This window comes from Lissotriton helveticus (assembly GCF_964261635.1).
Source record: "Lissotriton helveticus chromosome 1_1 unlocalized genomic scaffold, aLisHel1.1 SUPER_1_unloc_32, whole genome shotgun sequence".
Classification (NCBI taxonomy): Eukaryota; Metazoa; Chordata; class Amphibia; order Caudata; family Salamandridae; genus Lissotriton; species Lissotriton helveticus.
Window position 1 is genome coordinate 1,221,725 of NW_027611673.1, and position 23,254 is coordinate 1,244,978.

The 23,254-nt window shown below is 57.6% G+C and overlaps 1 pseudogene across 1 annotated transcript in view; it reads left to right on the forward strand.

The window, feature by feature from the left end:
* The window catches only part of LOC144805909 (uncharacterized), a 45,147-nt pseudogene that overhangs the window by 5,553 nt on the left and 16,340 nt on the right, over nucleotides 1-23,254 (forward strand). The window contains exon 2 of the transcript XR_013605626.1: nucleotides 20,144-20,208. The product of XR_013605626.1 is annotated as an uncharacterized LOC144805909 (transcript). The remainder of the gene's footprint in view (nucleotides 1-20,143; nucleotides 20,209-23,254) is intronic.

Here is a 23,254-nt window from a genome sequence, read left to right on the forward strand (position 1 = left end):
AGGTGAGGCCTGTCCAGAGGAGCAGTATCTCTCTTCGCGGCCTGTGCATAGCGCCCCGATGCCCAGGGGGAGTCAGAGGTGCTGGATGGGGTGGAATGAACTCTGGGCTTCTCTGTCATTAATGAGAATCCTTCACCGGGAGGTTTGTCCAGAGGAGAAGAGGCCTGTCCAGGGGCGCAAAGGAGGTGAGGCCTGTCCAGGGGAGCAGAGGGGGTGAGTCCTGTCCAGGGGTACAGAGGAGGAGAGGTCTGTCCAGGGGCGCAGACGAGGAGAGGCCTGTCCAGAGGAGGGGCGGAGGAGGAGAGGCCTGTCCAGGGGTGCATAGGAGGTGAGGCCTGTCCAGAGGAATGCAGAGGAGGAGACGCCTGTCCATAGGAGGAGTAGAGGATTGGCCTGTCTAGGGGTGCAGAGGAGGAGAGACCTGTCCAGGGGTGCAGAGGAGAGGCCTGTCCAGAGGTGAAGAGGAGGTGAGGCCTGTCTAGGGGAGCACAGGAGATGAGACCTGTCCAGGGGTGCAGAGGAGGTGAGGCCTGTCCAGAAGTGCAGAGGAGGTGAGGCCTGTCCAGAGGAGAAGTGGAGGAGGTGAGGCCTGTCCAGGGGTGCAGAGGAGGAGGCCTGTCCAGGGATGCAGAGGAGGAGAGGCCTGTCCAGAGGAGGAGAGGAGGTGAGGCCTATCTAGGTTTGCAGAGGAGATGAGACCTGTCCAGGGATGCAGAGGAGGTGAGGCCTGTCCACGGGTGAATAGTAGGTGAGGCCTGTCCAGGGGTGCGGAGGAGGAGAGGCCTGTCCAGGGGTGCAGAGGAGGAGAGGCATGCCCAGAGGAGGGGCAGAGAAGGTGAGGCCTGTCCAGGAGTGCCGAGGAGGACAGGCCTGTACAGGGGAGCAAAGGAGGTGAGGCCTGTCCAGGAGTGCAGAGGAGGTGAGGCCTTTCCAGGGGTCCAGAAGGGCTGAGGCCTGTCCAGGGGTGCAGAGGAGGTGAGGCCTGTCCAGGGGTGCAGAGGAGGTGAGGCCTTTCCAGGGGTGCAGAGGAGGAGAGGCCTGTCCAGGGGTGCAGGGTGCGGAGGAGGTGAGGCCTGTCCAGGTGTGCAGAGGAGGAGAGGCCTGTCCAGCAATGCAGAGGAGGAGAGGCCTGTTGAGGGGTGAAGAGGAGGCGAGGCCTGTCCAGGGGTGCAGAGGAGATGAGACCTGTCTAGGGGTGCAGAGGAGGCGAGGCCTGTCCAGGGGTGCAGAGGAGATGAGACCTGTCCAGGGGTGCAGAGGAGATTAGACCTGTCCAGGGGTGCAGAGGAGGTGAGGCCTTTCCAGGGGTGCAGAGGAGGAGAGGCCTGTCCAGGGGTGCAGGGTGCGGAGGAGGTGAGGCCTGTCCAGGTGTGCAGAGGAGGAGAGGCCTGTCCAGGAATGCAGAGGAGGAGAGGCCTGTTGAGGGGTGAAGAGGAGGCGAGGCCTGTCCGGGGGTGCAGAGGAGATGATACCTGTCCAGGGGTGCAGAGGAGGTGAGGCCTGTCCAGGGGTGCAGAGGAGGTGAGGCCTGTCCAGAAGAGAAGTGTGGCTCACTGGTTAGAGCAGGCAGACCCTGAAGCAGAGAACGGCCTGGGACCAGGGTTCAATTCCCGACACGGCAGGGTTGTGGACCAGGGTCAGCGGACTCGATAATTCTCGCTTCGGTGCCTACTCGAATCACGGGGTCACACTCTGCAACTCTGGGCATTAAGCTTGCTTAATCTCCACAACGGCCCCCGGCGGCGGGATGCCTGGCTTTCACCTTGGGGATACCAAGTACGGGTTATCTCGCTGGGAAAAGCCAGGACGGGTTCCCAAGGCAAGCGCCAATATGCCTCACGGTAATTTAGCCTAAAAAAAAAAAGAAGTAGAGGAGGTGAGGCCTGTCCAGGGATGCAGAGGAGGTGAGGCCTGTCCAGAGGAGGGGCAGAGGAGGAGAGGCCTGTCCTTTGGGGCAGAGGAGGAGAGGACTGTCCAGGGGTGCAAAGGAGGAGAGGCCTGTCCAGGGGAGCAGTGTCTCTCTTCGGGGCCTGTGCATAGCGCCCGAGGCTCAGGGAGGAGTCAGAGGCGCTGAATGGGGTGGAATGAACTCTGGGCTCCTCTGTCCTTAATGAGAATCCTTCACCGAGAGGCCTCCCCAGAGGAGGGGCAGAGTAGGAGAGGCCTGTCCAGAGGAGTAGGGGAGGTGAGGCCTGTCCAGAGGAGGAGAGGAGGAGAGGCCTGTCAGATGAGGGGCAGAGGATGAGTGGCCTGTCCAGGGGTAGAGAGGAGGAGAGGCCTGTCCAGAGGGGCAGAGGAGGAGAGGCCTGTCCAGGGGTGCAGAGGAGGAGAGGCCTGTCCATGGGTGTAGACTAGGAGAGGCCTGTCCAGAGAAGGGGTAGAGGAGGAGAGGCCTGTCCAGGAGGTGATGAGGCCTGTCTAGGGGTGCAGAGGAGGTGAGACGTCTCCAGGAGTGCAGAGGAGGTGAGGCCTGTCCAGGGGTGCAGAGGAGGTGAGACCTGTCCAGGGGTACAGAGGAGTTGAGGCCTGTCCAGGGGTGCAGAGGAGGTGAGACCTCTCCAGGGGCAGAAGAGGTAAGGCCTGCCCAGGGGTGCAGAGGAGGAGAGGCCTGTCCAAGGAGAGCAGAGGAGGTGAGGCCTGTCCAGGGGTACAGAGGAGGAGAGGCCTGTCCAGGGGTGCAGAGGTGCAGAGGAGGTGAGGCCTGTCCAGGGGTACAGAGGAGGTGAGGCCTGTCCAGGGGTGCAATGGAGGTGAGACTTGTCCAGGGTGAGCATAAGAGGTTAGACCTGGGGGTGCAGAGGAGGTGAGGCGTGTCCAGGTGGGTGCAGAGGGGGTGAGGCATGTCCAGGGGACAGAGGAGGTGAGGCCTGTCCGGGGGTGAAGAGGGGGTGGGTCCTGTCCAGGGGAATGCAGAGGAGGAGAGGCCTGTCCAAGGGGTGCAGAGATGATGAGGCCTGTGAAGCGCTTGCAGATAAGCTGAGGCCTGTCCAGGTGTGCAGAGGAGTTGAGGCCTGTCCAGGGGCAGAGGAGGTAAAGCCTGTCCAAGGAGAGCAGAGGAGATGAGGCCTGTCCAGGGGCTAGAGGAGGTGAGGCATGTCCAGGGGCTAGAGGAGGTGAGGCATGTCCAGGGGCCAGAGGAGGTGAGGCATGTCCAGGGGCTAGAGGAGGTGAGGCATGTCCAGAGTTGCAGAGGAGGTGAGGCCTGTCCATCGGGTGAAGAGGTGGTGATTCCTGTCCAGGGGGGCAGAGGAGGTGAGGCCTGTCCAGGGAGTGAAGAGGAGGTGAGGCCTGTCCAGGGGGTGCCGAGGAGGAGAGGCCTATCCAGGGGTGCAGAGGAGGTGAGACCTGACCAGGGGTGCAGAGGAGGAGAGGCCTTTCCAGGTGTGCAGAGGAGGTGAGACCTGTCCAGAGGGGTGCAGAGGAGGTGAGGCCTGTCCAGGGGTGCAGAGGAGGTGAGGCCTGTCCAGGGGTGCAGAGGAGGTGAGACCTGTCCAGAGGGGTGCAGAGGAGGTGAGGCCTGTCCAGGGGTGCAGAGGAGGAGAGGCCTGTCCAGGGGCAGAGGAGGTAAAGCCTGTCCAAGGAGAGCAGAGGAGGTGAGGCATGTCCAGGGGTGCAGAGGAGGTGAGGCATGTCCAGGGGCTAGAGGAGGTGAGGCATGTCCAGGGGCCAGAGGAGGTGAGGCCTGTCCAGGGGAGCAGAGGGGGTGAGTCCTGTCCAGGGGTACAGCGGAGGAGAGGCCTGTCCAGGGGCGCAGACGAGGAGAGGCCTGTCCAGAGGAGGGGCGGAGGAGGAGAGGCCTGTCCAGGGGTGCATAGGAGGTGAGGCCTGTCCAGAGGAATGCAGAGGAGGAGACGCCTGTCCATAGGAGGAGTAGAGGATTGGCCTGTCTAGGGGTGCAGAGGAGGAGAGACCTGTCCAGGGGTGCAGAGGAGAGGCCTGTTCAGAGGTGAAGAGGAGGTGAGGCCTGTTCAGGGGAGCAGAGGAGATGAGACCTGTCCAGGGGTGCAGAGGAGGTGAGGCCTATCCAGAAGTGCAGAGGAGGTGAGGCCTGTCCAGAGGAGAAGTGGAGGAGGTGAGGCCTGTCCAGGGGTGCAGAGGAGGAGGCCTGTCCAGGGATGCAGAGGAGGAGAGGCCTGTCCAGAGGAGGAGAGGAGGTGAGGCCTATCTAGGTTTGCAGAGGAGATGAGACCTGTCCAGGGATGCAGAGGAGGTGAGGCCTGTCCACGGGTGCATAGTAGGTGAGGCCTGTCCAGGGGTGCGAAGGAGGAGAGGCCTGTCCAGGGGTGCAGAGGAGGTGGGGCAGAGAAGGTGAGGCCTGTCCAGGAGTGCCGAGGAGGACAGGCCTGTACAGGGGAGCAAAGGAGGTGAGGCCTGTCCAGGAGTGCAGAGGAGGTGAGGCCTTTCCAGGGGTCCAGAAGGGCTGAGGCCTGTCCAGGGGTGCAGAGGAGGTGAGGCCTGTCCAGGGGTGCAGAGGAGGTGAGGCCTTTCCAGGGGTGCAGAGGAGGAGAGGCCTGTCCAGGGGTGCAGGGTGCGGAGGAGTAGAGGCCTGTCCAGGGGTGCAGAGGAGGAAAGGCCTGTCCAGGGGTGCAGAGGAGGAGAGGCCTGTCCAGTGGTGCAGAGGAGGTGAGGCCTGTCCAGAGGAGAGGCAGAGGAGGAGAGGCCTGTCCAGAGGAGGAGAGGCCTGTCCATAGGAGGAGAGGAGCTGAGGCCGGTCCAGGGGTGCAGAGGAGGTGAGGCCTGTCCAGGGGTGCAGAGGAGGATAGGCCTGTCCAGGGGTGCAGAGGAGGAGAGGCCTGTCCAGAGGAGGGGTAGATGAGGTGAGGCATGTCCAGGGGTGCAGAGGAGGAGAGGCCTGTCCAGGGGAGGCTCAGGGCGGAGTCAGAGGCGCTGGATGGGGTGGAATGAACTCTGGGCTCTTCTGTCTTGAATGAGAATCCTTCACCAAGAGGCCTGTCCAGAGGAGGGACAGAGGTGGAGAGGCCTGTCCAGGGGTGCTGAGGGGGAGAGGCCTGACCAGAGGAGCAGAGGAGGTGAGGCCTGTCCAGGGTCAGAGGACGAGAGGCCTGTTCAGGGATACAGATGAAGGGAGGCCTGTCGAGGGGGCAGAGGAGGTGAGGCCTGTCCAGAGGAGGGGCAGAGTAGGAGAGGCCTGTCCAGGGGAGCAGAGGCGGTGAGGCCTGTCCAGAGGAGGAGCAGAGGAGGAGAGGCCTGTCCAGGTGTGCAGAGGAGGTGAGGCCTGTCCAGGGGTGCAGAGGAGGTTAGGCCTGTCCATAGGAGGACAGTACGAGAGGCCTGTCCAGAGGAGGAGAAGAAGAGAGGCCTGTCCAGAGAAGGGGCAGAGGAGGAGAGGCAAGTCCAGGGGTACAGGGGAGGTGAAGCCTGTTCAGGGTCAGAGGAGATGATGCCTGTCCAGAGGAGGAGCAGAGGAGGAGAGGCCTGTCCAGGGGTGCAGAGGAGGAGAGGCCGTCCAGGGGGTAGAGGAGGTGAGGCCTGTCCAGAGGAGGAGAGGCCTGTCCAGAGGAGGGGCAGAGGAGGTGAGGCGTGTCCAGGGGTGCAGAGGAGGTGAGGCCTGTCCAGAGGAGCAGTATCTCTCTTCGCGGCCTGTGCATAGCGCCCCGATGCCCAGGGGGAGTCAGAGGTGCTGGATGGGGTGGAATGAACTCTGGGCTTCTCTGTCATTAATGAGAATCCTTAACCGGGAGGTTTGTCCAGAGGAGAAGAGGCCTGTCCAGGGGCGCAAAGGAGGTGAGGCCTGTCCAGGGGAGCAGAGGGGGTGAGTCCTGTCCAGGGGTACAGAGGAGGAGAGGTCTGTCCAGGGGCGCAGACGAGGAGAGGCCTGTCCAGAGGAGGGGCGGAGGAGGAGAGGCCTGTCCAGGGGTGCATAGGAGGTGAGGCCTGTCCAGAGGAATGCAGAGGAGGAGACGCCTGTCCATAGGAGGAGTAGAGGATTGGCCTGTCTAGGGGTGCAGAGGAGGAGAGACCTGTCCAGGGGTGCAGAGGAGAGGCCTGTCCAGAGGTGAAGAGGAGGTGAGGCCTGTCTATGGGAGCACAGGAGATGAGACCTGTCCAGGGGTGCAGAGGAGGTGAGGCCTTTCCAGAAGTGCAGAGGAGGTGAGGCCTGTCCAGAGGAGAAGTGGAGGAGGTGAGGCCTGTCCAGGGGTGCAGAGGAGGAGGCCTGTCCAGGGATGCAGAGGAGGAGAGGCCTGTCCAGAGGAGGAGAGGAGGTGAGGCCTATCTAGGTTTGCAGAGGAGATGAGACCTGTCCAGGGATGCAGAGGAGGTGAGGCCTGTCCACGGGTGAATAGTAGGTGAGGCCTGTCCAGGGGTGCGGAGGAGGAGAGGCCTGTCCAGGGGTGCAGAGGAGGAGAGGCATGCCCAGAGGAGGGGCAGAGAAGGTGAGGCCTGTCCAGGAGTGCCGAGGAGGACAGGCCTGTACAGGGGAGCAAAGGAGGTGAGGCCTGTCCAGGAGTGCAGAGGAGGTGAGGCCTTTCCAGGGGTCCAGAAGGGCTGAGGCCTGTCCAGGGGTGCAGAGGAGGTGAGGCCTGTCCAGGGGTGCAGAGGAGGTGAGGCCTGTCCAGGGGTGCAGAGGAGGTGAGGCCTGTCCAGGGGTGCAGAGGAGGTGAGGCCTTTCCAGGGGTGCAGAGGAGGAGAGGCCTGTCCAGGGGTGCAGGGTGCGGAGGAGGTGAGGCCTGTCCAGGTGTGCAGAGGAGGAGAGGCCTGTCCAGCAATGCAGAGGAGGAGAGGCCTGTTGAGGGGTGAAGAGGAGGCGAGGCCTGTCCAGGGGTGCAGAGGAGATGAGACCTGTCTAGGGGTGCAGAGGAGGCGAGGCCTGTCCAGGGGTGCAGAGGAGATGAGACCTGTCCAGGGGTGCAGAGGAGATGAGACCTGTCCAGGGGTGCAGAGGAGGTGAGGCCTTTCCAGGGGTGCAGAGGAGGAGAGGCCTGTCCAGGGGTGCAGGGTGCGGAGGAGGTGAGGCCTGTCCAGGTGTGCAGAGGAGGAGAGGCCTGTCCAGGAATGCAGAGGAGGAGAGGCCTGTTGAGGGGTGAAGAGGAGGCGAGGCCTGTCCGGGGGTGCAGAGGAGATGAGACCTGTCCAGGGGTGCAGAGGAGATGAGACCTGTCCAGGGGTGCAGAGGAGGTGAGGCCTGTCCAGAAGAGAAGTGTGGCTCACTGGTTAGAGCAGGCAGACCCTGAAGCAGAGAACGGCCTGGGACCAGGGTTCAATTCCCGACACGGCAGGGTTGTGGACCAGGGTCAGCGGACTCGATAATTCTCGCTTCGGTGCCTACTCGAATCACGGGTTCACACTCTGCAACTCTGGGCATTAAGCTTGCTTAATCTCCACAACGGCCCCCCCGCGGCGGGATGCCTGGCTTTCACCTTGGGGATACCAAGTACGGGTTATCTCGCTGGGAAAAGCCAGGACGGGTTCCCAAGGCAAGCGCCAATATGCCTCACGGTAATTTAGCCTAAAAAAAAGAAAAGAAGTAGAGGAGGTGAGGCCTGTCCAGGGATGCAGAGGAGGTGAGGCCTGTCCAGAGGAGGGGCAGAGGAGGAGAGGCCTGTCCTTTGGGGCAGAGGAGGAGAGGACTGTCCAGGGGTGCAAAGGAGGAGAGGCCTGTCCAGGGGAGCAGTGTCTCTCTTCAGGGCCTGTGCATAGCGCCCGAGGCTCAGGGCGGAGTCAGAGGCGCTGAATGGGGTGGAATGAACTCTGGGCTCCTCTGTCCTTAATGAGAATCCTTCACCGAGAGGCCTCCCCAGAGGAGGGGCAGAGTAGGAGAGGCCTGTCCAGAGGAGTAGGGGAGGTGAGGCCTGTCCAGAGGAGGAGAGGAGGAGAGGCCTGTCAGATGAGGGGCAGAGGATGAGTGGCCTGTCCAGGGGTAGAGAGGAGGAGAGGCCTGTCCAGAGGGGCAGAGGAGGAGAGGCCTGTCCAGGGGTGCAGAGGAGGAGAGGCCTGTCCATGGGTGTAGACTAGGAGAGGCCTGTCCAGAGAAGGGGTAGAGGAGGAGAGGCCTGTCCAGGAGGTGATGAGGCCTGTCTAGGGGTGCAGAGGAGGTGAGACGTCTCCAGGAGTGCAGAGGAGGTGAGGCCTGTCCAGGGGTGCAGAGGAGGTGAGACCTGTCCAGGGGTACAGAGGAGTTGAGGCCTGTCCAGGGGTGCAGAGGAGGTGAGACCTCTCCAGGGGCAGAAGAGGTAAGGCCTGTCCAGGGGTGCAGAGGAGGAGAGGCCTGTCCAAGGAGAGCAGAGGAGGTGAGGCCTGTCCAGGGGTACAGAGGAGGAGAGGCCTGTCCAGGGGTGCAGAGGTGCAGAGGAGGTGAGGCCTGTCCAGGGGTACAGAGGAGGTGAGGCCTGTCCAGGGGTGCAATGGAGGTGAGACTTGTCCAGGGTGAGCATAAGAGGTTAGACCTGGGGGTGCAGAGGAGGTGAGGCGTGTCCAGGTGGGTGCAGAGGGGGTGAGGCATGTCCAGGGGACAGAGGAGGTGAGGCCTGTCCGGGGGTGAAGAGGGGGTGGGTCCTGTCCAGGGGAATGCAGAGGAGGAGAGGCCTGTCCAAGGGGTGCAGAGATGATGAGGCCTGTGAAGCGCTTGCAGATAAGCTGAGGCCTGTCCAGGTGTGCAGAGGAGTTGAGGCCTGTCCAGGGGCAGAGGAGGTAAAGCCTGTCCAAGGAGAGCAGAGGAGATGAGGCCTGTCCAGGGGCTAGAGGAGGTGAGGCATGTCCAGGGGCTAGAGGAGGTGAGGCATGTCCAGGGGCCAGAGGAGGTGAGGCATGTCCAGGGGCTAGAGGAGGTGAGGCATGTCCAGAGTTGCAGAGGAGGTGAGGCCTGTCCATCGGGTGAAGAGGTGGTGATTCCTGTCCAGGGGGGCAGAGGAGGTGAGGCCTGTCCAGGGAGTGAAGAGGAGGTGAGGCCTGTCCAGGGGGTGCCGAGGAGGAGAGGCCTATCCAGGGGTGCAGAGGAGGTGAGACCTGACCAGAGGGGTGCAGAGGAGGTGAGGCCTGTCCAGGGGTGCAGAGGAGGAGAGGCCTTTCCAGGTGTGCAGAGGAGGTGAGACCTGTCCAGAGGGGTGCAGAGGAGGTGAGGCCTGTCCAGGGGTGCAGAGGAGGTGAGGCCTGTCCAGGGGTGCAGAGGAGGTGAGACCTGTCCAGAGGGGTGCAGAGGAGGTGAGGCCTGTCCAGGGGTGCAGAGGAGGAGAGGCCTGTCCAGGGGCAGAGGAGGTAAAGCCTGTCCAAGGAGAGCAGAGGAGGTGAGGCCTGTCCAGGGGTGCAGAGGAGGTGAGGCATGTCCAGGGGCTAGAGGAGGTGAGGCATGTCCAGGGGCCAGAGGAGGTGAGGCCTGTCCAGGGGAGCAGAGGGGGTGAGTCCTGTCCAGGGGTACAGCGGAGGAGAGGCCTGTCCAGGGGCGCAGACGAGGAGAGGCCTGTCCAGAGGAGGGGCGGAGGAGGAGAGGCCTGTCCAGGGGTGCATAGGAGGTGAGGCCTGTCCAGAGGAATGCAGAGGAGGAGACGCCTGTCCATAGGAGGAGTAGAGGATTGGCCTGTCTAGGGGTGCAGAGGAGGAGAGACCTGTCCAGGGGTGCAGAGGAGAGGCCTGTTCAGAGGTGAAGAGGAGGTGAGGCCTGTTCAGGGGAGCAGAGGAGATGAGACCTGTCCAGGGGTGCAGAGGAGGTGAGGCCTATCCAGAAGTGCAGAGGAGGTGAGGCCTGTCCAGAGGAGAAGTGGAGGAGGTGAGGCCTGTCCAGGGGTGCAGAGGAGGAGGCCTGTCCAGGGATGCAGAGGAGGAGAGGCCTGTCCAGAGGAGGAGAGGAGGTGAGGCCTATCTAGGTTTGCAGAGGAGATGAGACCTGTCCAGGGATGCAGAGGAGGTGAGGCCTGTCCACGGGTGCATAGTAGGTGAGGCCTGTCCAGGGGTGCGAAGGAGGAGAGGCCTGTCCAGGGGTGCAGAGGAGGTGGGGCAGAGAAGGTGAGGCCTGTCCAGGAGTGCCGAGGAGGACAGGCCTGTACAGGGGAGCAAAGGAGGTGAGGCCTGTCCAGGAGTGCAGAGGAGGTGAGGCCTTTCCAGGGGTCCAGAAGGGCTGAGGCCTGTCCAGGGGTGCAGAGGAGGTGAGGCCTGTCCAGGGGTGCAGAGGAGGTGAGGCCTTTCCAGGGGTGCAGAGGAGGAGAGGCCTGTCCAGGGGTGCAGGGTGCGGAGGAGTAGAGGCCTGTCCAGGGGTGCAGAGGAGGAAAGGCCTGTCCAGGGGTGCAGAGGAGGAGAGGCCTGTCCAGTGGTGCAGAGGAGGTGAGGCCTGTCCAGAGGAGAGGCAGAGGAGGAGAGGCCTGTCCAGAGGAGGAGAGGCCTGTCCATAGGAGGAGAGGAGCTGAGGCCGGTCCAGGGGTGCAGAGGAGGTGAGGCCTGTCCAGGGGTGCAGAGGAGGATAGGCCTGTCCAGGGGTGCAGAGGAGGAGAGGCCTGTCCAGAGGAGGGGTAGATGAGGTGAGGCATGTCCAGGGGTGCAGAGGAGGAGAGGCCTGTCCAGGGGAGGCTCAGGGCGGAGTCAGAGGCGCTGGATGGGGTGGAATGAACTCTGGGCTCTTCTGTCTTGAATGAGAATCCTTCACCAAGAGGCCTGTCCAGAGGAGGGACAGAGGTGGAGAGGCCTGTCCAGGGGTGCTGAGGGGGAGAGGCCTGACCAGAGGAGCAGAGGAGGTGAGGCCTGTCCAGGGTCAGAGGACGAGAGGCCTGTTCAGGGATACAGATGAAGGGAGGCCTGTCGAGGGGGCAGAGGAGGTGAGGCCTGTCCAGAGGAGGGGCAGAGTAGGAGAGGCCTGTCCAGGGGAGCAGAGGCGGTGAGGCCTGTCCAGAGGAGGAGCAGAGGAGGAGAGGCCTGTCCAGGTGTGCAGAGGAGGTGAGGCCTGTCCAGGGGTGCAGAGGAGGTTAGGCCTGTCCATAGGAGGACAGTACGAGAGGCCTGTCCAGAGGAGGAGAAGAAGAGAGGCCTGTCCAGAGAAGGGGCAGAGGAGGAGAGGCAAGTCCAGGGGTACAGGGGAGGTGAAGCCTGTTCAGGGTCAGAGGAGATGATGCCTGTCCAGAGGAGGAGCAGAGGAGGAGAGGCCTGTCCAGGGGTGCAGAGGAGGAGAGGCCGTCCAGGGGGTAGAGGAGGTGAGGCCTGTCCAGAGGAGGAGAGGCCTGTCCAGAGGAGGGGCAGAGGAGGTGAGGCGTGTCCAGGGGTGCAGAGGAGGTGAGGCCTGTCCAGAGGAGCAGTATCTCTCTTCGCGGCCTGTGCATAGCGCCCCGATGCCCAGGGGGAGTCAGAGGTGCTGGATGGGGTGGAATGAACTCTGGGCTTCTCTGTCATTAATGAGAATCCTTCACCGGGAGGTTTGTCCAGAGGAGAAGAGGCCTGTCCAGGGGCGCAAAGGAGGTGAGGCCTGTCCAGGGGAGCAGAGGGGGTGAGTCCTGTCCAGGGGTACAGAGGAGGAGAGGTCTGTCCAGGGGCGCAGACGAGGAGAGGCCTGTCCAGAGGAGGGGCGGAGGAGGAGAGGCCTGTCCAGGGGTGCATAGGAGGTGAGGCCTGTCCAGAGGAATGCAGAGGAGGAGACGCCTGTCCATAGGAGGAGTAGAGGATTGGCCTGTCTAGGGGTGCAGAGGAGGAGAGACCTGTCCAGGGGTGCAGAGGAGAGGCCTGTCCAGAGGTGAAGAGGAGGTGAGGCCTGTCTAGGGGAGCACAGGAGATGAGACCTGTCCAGGGGTGTAGAGGAGGTGAGGCCTTTCCAGAAGTGCAGAGGAGGTGAGGCCTGTCCAGAGGAGAAGTGGAGGAGGTGAGGCCTGTCCAGGGGTGCAGAGGAGGAGGCCTGTCCAGGGATGCAGAGGAGGAGAGGCCTGTCCAGAGGAGGAGAGGAGGTGAGGCCTATCTAGGTTTGCAGAGGAGATGAGACCTGTCCAGGGATGCAGAGGAGGTGAGGCCTGTCCACGGGTGAATAGTAGGTGAGGCCTGTCCAGGGGTGCGGAGGAGGAGAGGCCTGTCCAGGGGTGCAGAGGAGGAGAGGCATGCCCAGAGGAGGGGCAGAGAAGGTGAGGCCTGTCCAGGAGTGCCGAGGAGGACAGGCCTGTACAGGGGAGCAAAGGAGGTGAGGCCTGTCCAGGAGTGCAGAGGAGGTGAGGCCTTTCCAGGGGTCCAGAAGGGCTGAGGCCTGTCCAGGGGTGCAGAGGAGGTGAGGCCTGTCCAGGGGTGCAGAGGAGGTGAGGCCTTTCCAGGGGTGCAGAGGAGGAGAGGCCTGTCCAGGGGTGCAGGGTGCGGAGGAGGTGAGGCCTGTCCAGGTGTGCAGAGGAGGAGAGGCCTGTCCAGCAATGCAGAGGAGGAGAGGCCTGTTGAGGGGTGAAGAGGAGGCGAGGCCTGTCCAGGGGTGCAGAGGAGATGAGACCTGTCTAGGGGTGCAGAGGAGGCGAGGCCTGTCCAGGGGTGCAGAGGAGATGAGACCTGTCCAGGGGTGCAGAGGAGATGAGACCTGTCCAGGGGTGCAGAGGAGGTGAGGCCTTTCCAGGGGTGCAGAGGAGGAGAGGCCTGTCCAGGGGTGCAGGGTGCGGAGGAGGTGAGGCCTGTCCAGGTGTGCAGAGGAGGAGAGGCCTGTCCAGGAATGCAGAGGAGGAGAGGCCTGTTGAGGGGTGAAGAGGAGGCGAGGCCTGTCCGGGGGTGCAGAGGAGATGAGACCTGTCCAGGGGTGCAGAGGAGATGAGACCTGTCCAGGGGTGCAGAGGAGGTGAGGCCTGTCCAGAAGAGAAGTGTGGCTCACTGGTTAGAGCAGGCAGACCCTGAAGCAGAGAACGGCCTGGGACCAGGGTTCAATTCCCGACACGGCAGGGTTGTGGACCAGGGTCAGCGGACTCGATAATTCTCGCTTCGGTGCCTACTCGAATCACGGGTTCACACTCTGCAACTCTGGGCATTAAGCTTGCTTAATCTCCACAACGGCCCCCCCGCGGCGGGATGCCTGGCTTTCACCTTGGGGATACCAAGTACGGGTTATCTCGCTGGGAAAAGCCAGGACGGGTTCCCAAGGCAAGCGCCAATATGCCTCACGGTAATTTAGCCTAAAAAAAAAAAAGAAGTAGAGGAGGTGAGGCCTGTCCAGGGATGCAGAGGAGGTGAGGCCTGTCCAGAGGAGGGGCAGAGGAGGAGAGGCCTGTCCTTTGGGGCAGAGGAGGAGAGGACTGTCCAGGGGTGCAAAGGAGGAGAGGCCTGTCCAGGGGAGCAGTGTCTCTCTTCGGGGCCTGTGCATAGCGCCCGAGGCTCAGGGCGGAGTCAGAGGCGCTGAATGGGGTGGAATGAACTCTGGGCTCCTCTGTCCTTAATGAGAATCCTTCACCGAGAGGCCTCCCCAGAGGAGGGGCAGAGTAGGAGAGGCCTGTCCAGAGGAGTAGGGGAGGTGAGGCCTGTCCAGAGGAGGAGAGGAGGAGAGGCCTGTCAGATGAGGGGCAGAGGATGAGTGGCCTGTCCAGGGGTAGAGAGGAGGAGAGGCCTGTCCAGAGGGGCAGAGGAGGAGAGGCCTGTCCAGGGGTGCAGAGGAGGAGAGGCCTGTCCATGGGTGTAGACTAGGAGAGGCCTGTCCAGAGAAGGGGTAGAGGAGGAGAGGCCTGTCCAGGAGGTGATGAGGCCTGTCTAGGGGTGCAGAGGAGGTGAGACGTCTCCAGGAGTGCAGAGGAGGTGAGGCCTGCCCAGGGGTGCAGAGGAGGTGAGACCTGTCCAGGGGTACAGAGGAGTTGAGGCCTGTCCAGGGGTGCAGAGGAGGTGAGACCTCTCCAGGGGCAGAAGAGGTAAGGCCTGTCCAGGGGTGCAGAGGAGGAGAGGCCTGTCCAAGGAGAGCAGAGGAGGTGAGGCCTGTCCAGGGGTACAGAGGAGGAGAGGCCTGTCCAGGGGTGCAGAGGTGCAGAGGAGGTGAGGCCTGTCCAGGGGTACAGAGGAGGTGAGGCCTGTCCAGGGGTGCAATGGAGGTGAGACTTGTCCAGGGTGAGCATAAGAGGTTAGACCTGGGGGTGCAGAGGAGGTGAGGCGTGTCCAGGTGGGTGCAGAGGGGGTGAGGCATGTCCAGGGGACAGAGGAGGTGAGGCCTGTCCGGGGGTGAAGAGGGGGTGGGTCCTGTCCAGGGGAATGCAGAGGAGGAGAGGCCTGTCCAGGGGAATGCAGAGGAGGAGAGGCCTGTCCAAGGGGTGCAGAGATGATGAGGCCTGTGAAGCGCTTGCAGATAAGCTGAGGCCTGTCCAGGTGTGCAGAGGAGTTGAGGCCTGTCCAGGGGCAGAGGAGGTAAAGCCTGTCCAAGGAGAGCAGAGGAGGTGAGGCCTGTCCAGGGGCTAGAGGAGGTGAGGCATGTCCAGGGGCTAGAGGAGGTGAGGCATGTCCAGGGGCCAGAGGAGGTGAGGCATGTCCAGAGTTGCAGAGGAGGTGAGGCCTGTCCATCGGGTGAAGAGGTGGTGATTCCTGTCCAGGGGGGCAGAGGAGGTGAGGCCTGTCCAGGGAGTGAAGAGGAGGTGAGGCCTGTCCAGGGGGTGCCGAGGAGGAGAGGCCTATCCAGGGGTGCAGAGGAGGTGAGACCTGTCCAGAGGGGTGCAGAGGAGGTGAGGCCTGTCCAGGGGTGCAGAGGAGGAGAGGCCTGTCCAGGGGTGCAGCGGAGGAGAGGCCTTTCCAGGTGTGCAGAGGAGGTGAGACCTGTCCAGAGGGGTGCAGAGGAGGTGAGGCCTGTCCAGGGGTGCAGAGGAGGTGAGGCCTGTCCAGGGGTGCAGAGGAGGTGAGACCTGTCCAGAGGGGTGCAGAGGAGGTGAGGCCTGTCCAGGGGTGCAGAGGAGGAGAGGCCTGTCCAGGGGCAGAGGAGGTAAAGCCTGTCCAAGGAGAGCAGAGGAGGTGAGGCCTGTCCAGGGGTGCAGAGGAGGTGAGGCATGTCCAGGGGCTAGAGGAGGTGAGGCATGTCCAGGGGCCAGAGGAGGTGAGGCATGTCCACGGGCTAGAGGAGGTGAGGCATTCCCAGAGTTGCAGAGGAGGTGAGGCCTGTCCATCGGGTGAAGAGGTGGTGATTCCTGTCCAGGGGGGCAGAGGAGGTGAGGCCTGTCCAGGGAGTGAAGAGGAGGTGAGGCCTGTCCAGGGGGTTCAGAGGAGGAGAGGCCTATCCAGGGTCACAGAGGAGGTGAGACCTGTCCATCGGGTGAAGAGGTGGTGATTCCTGTCCAGGGGGGCAGAGGAGGTGAGGCCTGTCCAGGGGTACAGAGGAGGGGAGGCCTGTCCAGGGGTGCAGAGGAGGAGAGGCCTGTCCAGGGGTGCAGCGGAGGAGAGGCCTGTCCAGGGGGTGCAGAGGAGGTGAGGCTTGTCCAGGGGAGCGGAGGAGGAGAGGCCTGTGCAGGGGTGCAGAGGAGGAGAGGCCTGTCCAGGGGTGCAGAGGAGGAGAGGCCTGTCCAGGCGTGCAGAGGAGGTGAGACCTGTCCAGAGGGGTGCAGAGGAGGTGAGGCCTGTCCAGGGGTGCAGAGGAGGTGAGGCCTGTCCAGGGGTTCAGAGGAGGTGAGACCTGTCCAGAGGGGTGCAGAGGAGGTGAGGCCTGTCCAGGGGTGCAGAGGAGGAGAGGCCTGTCCAGGGGGTGCAGAGGAGGAGAGGCCTGTCCAGGGGTGCAGAGGAGGTGAGGCCTGTCCAGGGGTGCAGAGGAGGAGAGGCCTGTCTAGGGGTGCAGAGGAGGAGAGACCTGTCCAGGGGGTGCAGAGGAGGAGAGGCCTGTCCAGGGGTGCAGAGGAGGTGAGGCCTGTCCAGGGGTGCAGAGGAGGAGAGGCCTATCCAGGGGTGCAGAGGAGGTGAGGCCTGTCCAGGGGTGCAGAGGAGGTGAGACCTGTCCAGGGGAGCAGAGGAGGTGAGACCTGTCCAGGGGTGCAGAGGAGGTGAGGCCTGTCCAGGGGTCAGAGGAGGTGAGGCCAGTCCAGGGGAGCAGAGGAGGTGAGGCCTGTCCAGGAGGTGATGAGGATGTGAGGCGTCTCCAGTGAGGCCTGTCCAGGGGGAGCAGTGGAGGTGGGGCGTCTCCAGGGTCACAGAGGAAGTGAGGCCTGTCCATGGAGGGCAGAGGAGGTGAGGCCTGTCCAGGGGGTGCAGAGGAGGCGAGGCCTGTCCATAGGTGTGCAGAGGATGTGAGGCCTGTCCAGGGGTGCAGAGGAGGTGAGGCCTGTCTGGTGTGGGGGGGCTCAGAGGAGGTGAGGCCTGTCCATCGGGTGAAGAGGTGGTGAGGCCTGTCCAGGAGGTGCAGAGGAGGTGAGGCCTGTCTGGTGGGGCAGGCTCAGATGAGGTGAGGCCTGTCCAGGGAGTGGAGAGGAGGTGAGGCCTGTCCTGGGGGAGTAGAGGAGGTGAGGCCTGGGGTTGCAGAGGAGGTGAGGCCTATCCAAAGCTGAGCAGAGGAGGTGAGGCCTGCCCATGGGGAGCACAGAAGGTGAGGCCTGTCCTGGGAAGAGAGGCGGTAAGCCCTGTCTAGGAAGCGCAGATGAGGTGAGGCCTGTCCTAGGTGCAGAAGAGGAGAGGCCTGTCCAGTGGTGCAGAGGATATGAGGTCTGTCCTGAGGGTGCAGAGGAGATTAAGGAAATCAAAAAAGGGGGAGTGAAGAGGTGGTGCGGGTGGCACCAAGGTGGGCACGTCCTCCTCTTAACAGAAGTATTAGTAATCAGTAGGGTCCACCTCATGTAAGGTGAGTGTATATCCTGATGTTAATGGAATACACTTTGTTTGTTAAAATACCCCTCACACACCAAAAGGGCCCTTGGTGTCATGCTTCATCATCGGGGTCTTCCCGTCCCGCTGCGGGACGGGGCAGTGCTGCGACAAGCGACTACGCTGGAGCACCTTTAGATGGAGGTGCTATGTGAGTGGAGTGAGTGTCAGTGAGGTCAGAGGTGATAAAAAGTGATGTTAAAAAATACCTGGCCTAGTGATAAGAAAAACTATTTAATAAGCACTGGCTGGTATTGTTAAAAATAAGTGTGGGGCGGAGAAATTAAGCAGGTTAATGGGCTAATTCTCCTGTGTGGGTCAACATGTTTCGGGGCTTGGAGCCCCTTCGTCAGGACCGGGAGGAGATCCTCCTGTCACTCACTAGTGTTACACCACAAAAAAGATTCTAATAAGGTATATGTACATAAAAGTGTAGAGAAAAGCTCTTATCAATGTGTGTAGCTATATATTTTATAATTACACAGTTCCTACCACTATCAAAATAGATGTAGTATGCTTCCTAGAGTAAGGAGTCACTGCCCCATGAGCCAGCTCTAGACAGAAGGGTATTGGAGGGTCCAATCAACCCCCAGCACGATGGTGCTTCCTCCTTCGTCCGCTAGCTACACACATTGATAAGAGCTTTTCTCTACACTTTTATGTACATACACCTTATTAGAATCTTTTTTGTGGTGTAACACTAGTGAGTGACAGGAGGATCTCCTCCCGGTCCTGACGAAGGGGCTCCAAGCCCCGAAACATGTTGACCCACACAGGAGAATTAGCCCATTAACCTGCTTAATTTCTCCGCCCCACACTTATTTTTAACAATACCAGCCAGTGCTTATTAAATAGTTTTTCTTATCACTAGGCCAGGTATTTTTTAACATCACTTTTTATCACCTCTGACCTCACTGACACTCACTCCACTCACATAGCACCTCCATCTAAAGGTGCTCCAGCGTAGTCGCTTGTCGCAGCACTGCCCTGTCCCGCAGCGGGACGGGAAGACCCCGATGATGAAGCATGACACCAAGGGCCCTTTTGGTGTGTGAGGGGTATTTTAACAAACAAAGTGTATTCCACTAACATCAGGATATACACTCACCTTACATGAGGTGGACCCTACTGGGTGCAGAGGAGATGCCTGTCCAGCGGGAGCAGAGGAGGTGAGGCCTGTCTAGGGGTTCCAGAGTTGGTGAGGCCTGTACAGTGGTGCAGAGGAGGTGAGGACTGTCCTTGGGGAGAAGAGGAGGTATGCCTGTCCAGGGGGAGAAGAGGAGGTGATGCTTGTCCAAGGGGGTACAGAGGAGATGAGTCCTGTCCAAGGGGCTGAAGAGGGACTGAGGCCTGTCCAGGGGGTGCAGAGGAGGTGAGGCCTGTTGTCAAGGGTTGTGGTTACTCACAGTGCAGACACTCCCAGGAGCAGAACAATGTGATTTTCGAAATCCCCCCACTGGTTTTCCCACAGCCACCAACTGAAGAGTTAACTAGTGGCTGTGTGAACCTAGCCGGGGGCAAGGGGAATGGGACAGAAAAGAGACTGCCTGACCTTCTGGCTCTTCCACTCTACTTTTTCCTTTCTGCCATACTCAGTTTTATGCCTTTCTTACTCCCTCTCTATCTTCAACCATGAGTGGAAATCGTAACAGAAAAGCACACCATTACTAATTTCCTTCAATTCCTTCTCCACTTTCTTACTCTTTCTCTCTCTATTTCCTTACCCAGAGTGCCTATGGCTTTTGCTCCTCTTCTATTCTTCAATATAAGTATTTTATTCTTTGGTAACCTGCATTATAAAAAACATTTTAGCACCCTTTAACTCTGTGAGTTCATTTATTCTTTTTCACTCATTCGTTCATTCCCTCTCTGCCTATGAGGGCTGACACATGAAGTACAACGAGCACTGAGATAAGAAAATTTGGGCCTTCATTTCTAATTTGATTACCTGCTTTTAATTCTTGTTGAATCGCCTTAAGAATATTTTATACATTTTTTCAATCAAACTCTTCAGCAATTCTATTCAGGTGAGTATTGACGTGGGCACTTCACTCTGTCAAGGGTCATGGTTACTCACAGTGCCAACACTCCTAGGAGCAGAACAATGAGATTTTCCAAATTCCACCACTGGTTTTCCCACAGCCACCAAATGAAGAGTTAAATAGTGGCCGTGTGAACCCAGCCAGAGGAAAGAGGAATGGGACAGAGAAGAGACTGCCTGACCTTGTGGCTCTTCCACTCTACTTCTTCCTTTCTGCCATACTCCATTTTATGCCCTTCTTACTCCCTCTCTATCTTCAAGCATTAGTGAAATCGCTTATTAGTGAGGGGTACGCATGTCTAATAAATCTAAAAATGGACGACTGTAACAAACTCGCTATAAAATGGACCAATAGGATGGGTATAAATATAACACCAAACCAAATTTCGGGTTCATTACGCCGAATCAATCAGGCTGTTCAGTCCTCTAGCTTAAGACTACAGCACTATAGAACTATTTGACAACTCTACTACACGCCGCAGAGAATATCTAGCTGGGCAGGCAACAATGATGTCAGTAGCCGCACGAAGTGTCCTAAATGTGAATTACACGCTGCCGACTTAGTTCATATGTTTTTTTTATGCCCGTCTTTGACTGAATTCTGGGGGAAAATAGAAGACATACTCTCCTTTAAACAAATAATCAGCCCGAAATTCACTGCACAGTTGGTCTTACTCGATTTGCAGGATACAAGTAACATATCTAAAGACCTCATCACTATCTTAATTGCCTGTGCACGACTGGTCATAGCTAGGGCATGGATCTCTCCTCATCCCCCGCATATATCGGAATGGTGGGCTTTAAGTAAGGAGATACAGCTGATGGAATTTTCACTAGCAAAACTAAGGGGACCTAAATCTTTAAGGAAAAAAGAGAAAATCTGGAGACTTTTTTTATAACATTATTGTTTGGTTGATGCTGGCTAAAATCATTACATATTCATTTATTTGTTTATTCATTTTTTTCTTCTTTACATATGTTCCTCTGTATTATTGACTATCGTATAAGATCTTAACGCTCTATGAATTTCTTATGTCTTTCTTCTTATATTTCTTATGTATGTGTCCCTTGCAATGATCAATAAAAATATTCAAAAAAAAAAAAAAAAAGGAAATCGCTTTAACAGAAAAGCACACCATTACTAATTTCCTTCAGTTCCTTCTCCACTTTCTCACTCTCTCTCTCACTCTCTCTCTCCCTCTCTCTCTATTGCCTTACCTAGAGTGCCTATGGCTTTTGCTCCTCTTCTATTCTTCAATATAAGTATTTGTTCTTTGGTAACCTGCATTATAAACAACATTTTAGCACCTTTAACTCGGTGAGTTCATTTATTCTTTTTCACTCATTCGTTCATTCACTCTCTGCCTTACTTTCTTATCTTCTAAATTCTTCTTACTTCTCCCTTAGGAACCTTCTGGAGCCTCTGCTGTCAACCAAGAGACGAAGAAATCAGGAACTGAAATATTCAATGGGTAAGTATAAATTCTTCTGTTTATATTTCTTTTTTCCTATTTACTTTAAATTGGTATTTCTCTCTAGTTCTAAATTACCTAACTAACTAACCGATGCACCGAAGCGCTCTAACCTGCGCCTAAGCCTGGCATAAAACTGCACTATTTCTATGTAACTAGACTACAGAAAGAATGTGACTAATCTCTGAAAATCCGTTGGTGAAGTGCCTCAGTTCTATAATCAACCGGTGCACTTCACAGCTGGTCTAGACTTCGCACCGTGTCCAGGAGCTCAGGACCAGACCAGCAACATCCACCACGGTCCTCCCTGTTGGTAGTACAGGGGAGAATGCCCGGTTCCACGCTATAATCACTCGCGACCTTTTGCGAGCGGGTGATCTTTGCAATGCCGGTTCAATGGCAGATACTGCGGGACAAAGAAGAGCTTTGATTCCTTTTTCCTGCACCCTGACATCCGTCCAGGGGGTGCAGAAGAGGTGAGGCCTGTACTGTGCTGAGGAGGTGAGACCTGTTCAGGGGGTGCAGAGGAGTTGAGGTCTGTCCTGGGCCAGTGGTGCAGTGGAGGTGCGGCCTATCCAGGAGGTCTATGCCGAGGCCGAGTGTGTCGCTGACGTCTATAAGTGATGCAGTCATATCCGTGCCCCCCTAAACCTGGAAACGACCCTGTAAGTGTACATCATGCTATCAGATGTTACATTTTTAATAACCGCAATCATATTGTAGCTAGTGTTAACCTTTTTTAAGGTTTCCATGAAAATACTGCATTCCAGAAGTACTGGTAACACCCTCACAGTAATCTTAAAAAGAATTACTCTTTGCTCCATTGCCCACACTCCTCTAGTGCAGCTCGGTGATGCCAGCACAACTGGAACAGCCTGGCAGGGCGCACAGATCTCAGCTATAAAAGTCCTGCTTGTTTGGTGCTGGGTGACAGGAGCCACCGGGCAGCAAGGATCCCGTAGTGAGTGTCCACATGCCAGTTTGTGGATCGTGTTCGCAACCCAACCCAACCATATCAGCATACTACGAATCTTTGCCACCACCACACAAGCAAACTGACCCAGGAGTTACAACTTAGCCATGGAGGCTCCGGGTCATTGCTTACATTGATGGCTCCAACCAGGTCTCTGGCACTCTGGACAGCTATCTAAACAGAGGCCATGCCCTTTTGAGAAGCTAGTGACCCCAGTGCTTCTTCGAACAGTTCTTTTATAGTGCCGCTCCATTTTACATGGCCATCTCTCACCCCATGGCCTCCTCAACATGGTGCGATGTTTGATTGACATTCGTTCCGCGAAGTCCTGAAGCGGGCATAAAGCACAAGCCCGAAACCCATCGGCCTATATCTTCCAGGATCAACACCTAAAGAGAAGAACAAACGCAGAATTCAAATGTTTTGATAGACCAATGTCATAGTCACAGTTTGATGCACTGTAGGTGTTCACCGTATTAGCAGGTATTTTGAAATTAGGCGCTCCTACCTGGAGACGATTGTTATGTGGTCACTATTAATAAGGGTTTATTGTTGTTCGACATTGCGGATACACTGTCTACTTTCATACTTCTGCTTTTCCTTGACCTTTGTGTTGTTCTAAAAGTACCAGTAACCTTTATAAGGCAAGTCGGTAAGCTTTATAATGTTGTCTATCAGTTGTTGCTTTGTCACCTTCTTGTAAAATATGCAAACCAAACTTGAAATAAGTACACTTTGTTGTGAGAATAGCTATTGTTGACAGTGATTTCTTTTATTGCAGCACAGCAATGCCTCTATTATAAATCGAACATTGATAATTCAAATAGAATTGATTTCATTCCAGAGTGTCTTTTGCACCATTAAGGTGATAAATAATACGTTGACCTCATATTTGAGTTGGGTCGGTTTATCCTGTTAGTGTCCTGTCCTTCGTCATCATTTTCTAGTGAGCGGCCTAGGCTCTAGAGGGTCATACGGGCTCTCCCCCTCCCTTTGCTTCGACAGTGTTTGCCTTTAGATATGCTGATATGGAGTGCGGAAACCTGCAGTTAAGCAGCTCTGAACGAGTGAATGAAATCCATGCTGGTGGTTTGTGCTGGGAACGTGCCTTTCATGTTTATTTCTTCCATCCAGCCTCCTTCGAGGTACATACATTTTCAGATAAGGGGACAGAGGCACAGAAAGAGTAGGATTCACCTAAACGGTTTAAGTCTTATGAACACAGAACTACTTTTTCCAAAGGTTATTACTTGGCCACGTTACATTCTGGTGAATAGTCCATGAGAATGGGCGCTGTGTACCCCTCCCCCTCCAGAGGCAATGTCTATGTGGTAATCAAACTCTCGTGTCATCGGTAGGCTAAGGGTAAGATTAATTCACCACTCACCCAACTGCACCAGGAACATAACTGTTGGGAACACTCCTGGCAACGCATTGACAACACTCCTGGCAATGCATATTCAACAGTCCAGGAGCCGCAGGAATTAATCTTTAGTTAAAGACGCATCACCACAGTCTGGGTCCATTTTTAAAAGCACAGTTTTACTTACAACTTTAGGATGGTTCTAAATACCCCCGATCTTGGACAAAAAAGGGGAGAGGAGCATAAATTTAATTAGTGATTCCCGAAGCGCACAATTTCACAAACTGGTAGGTCAGGGTTAAACACGGAGTCTCCTGGTTGCACAGTTTCCTAGTGCAGTAAACCACACGTGGGGTGGTGGAGATTGTGAGGGAGAGGCCGAGAGACTACAATCCCAGGATAAGGACCTGTATAGTGGCCCTGTCGAGAAATAACATTTGGTGTCTATTTCCAGCATCTTTAGGTAAAGTGGTAAAGTTGGTATTAGATGTTAAGTCTAGTGGTGGTGCGTGCACACACCGGTGAATTGTCTACCTCGTTAAGGGTTGTGTCAAGGTTTTTTTACAGCATTTGGTAGATGTATTGAGCATATTTATAAGTGCCTGTCCACCAATATTTTCATTTTTTTTTTAAATACATTTTTTTGAAGTGAGTCCCTTGCCACTGGATTAAAGCTAGCCTGGCTGATGAGGGGTGTTACCCTGAAACTG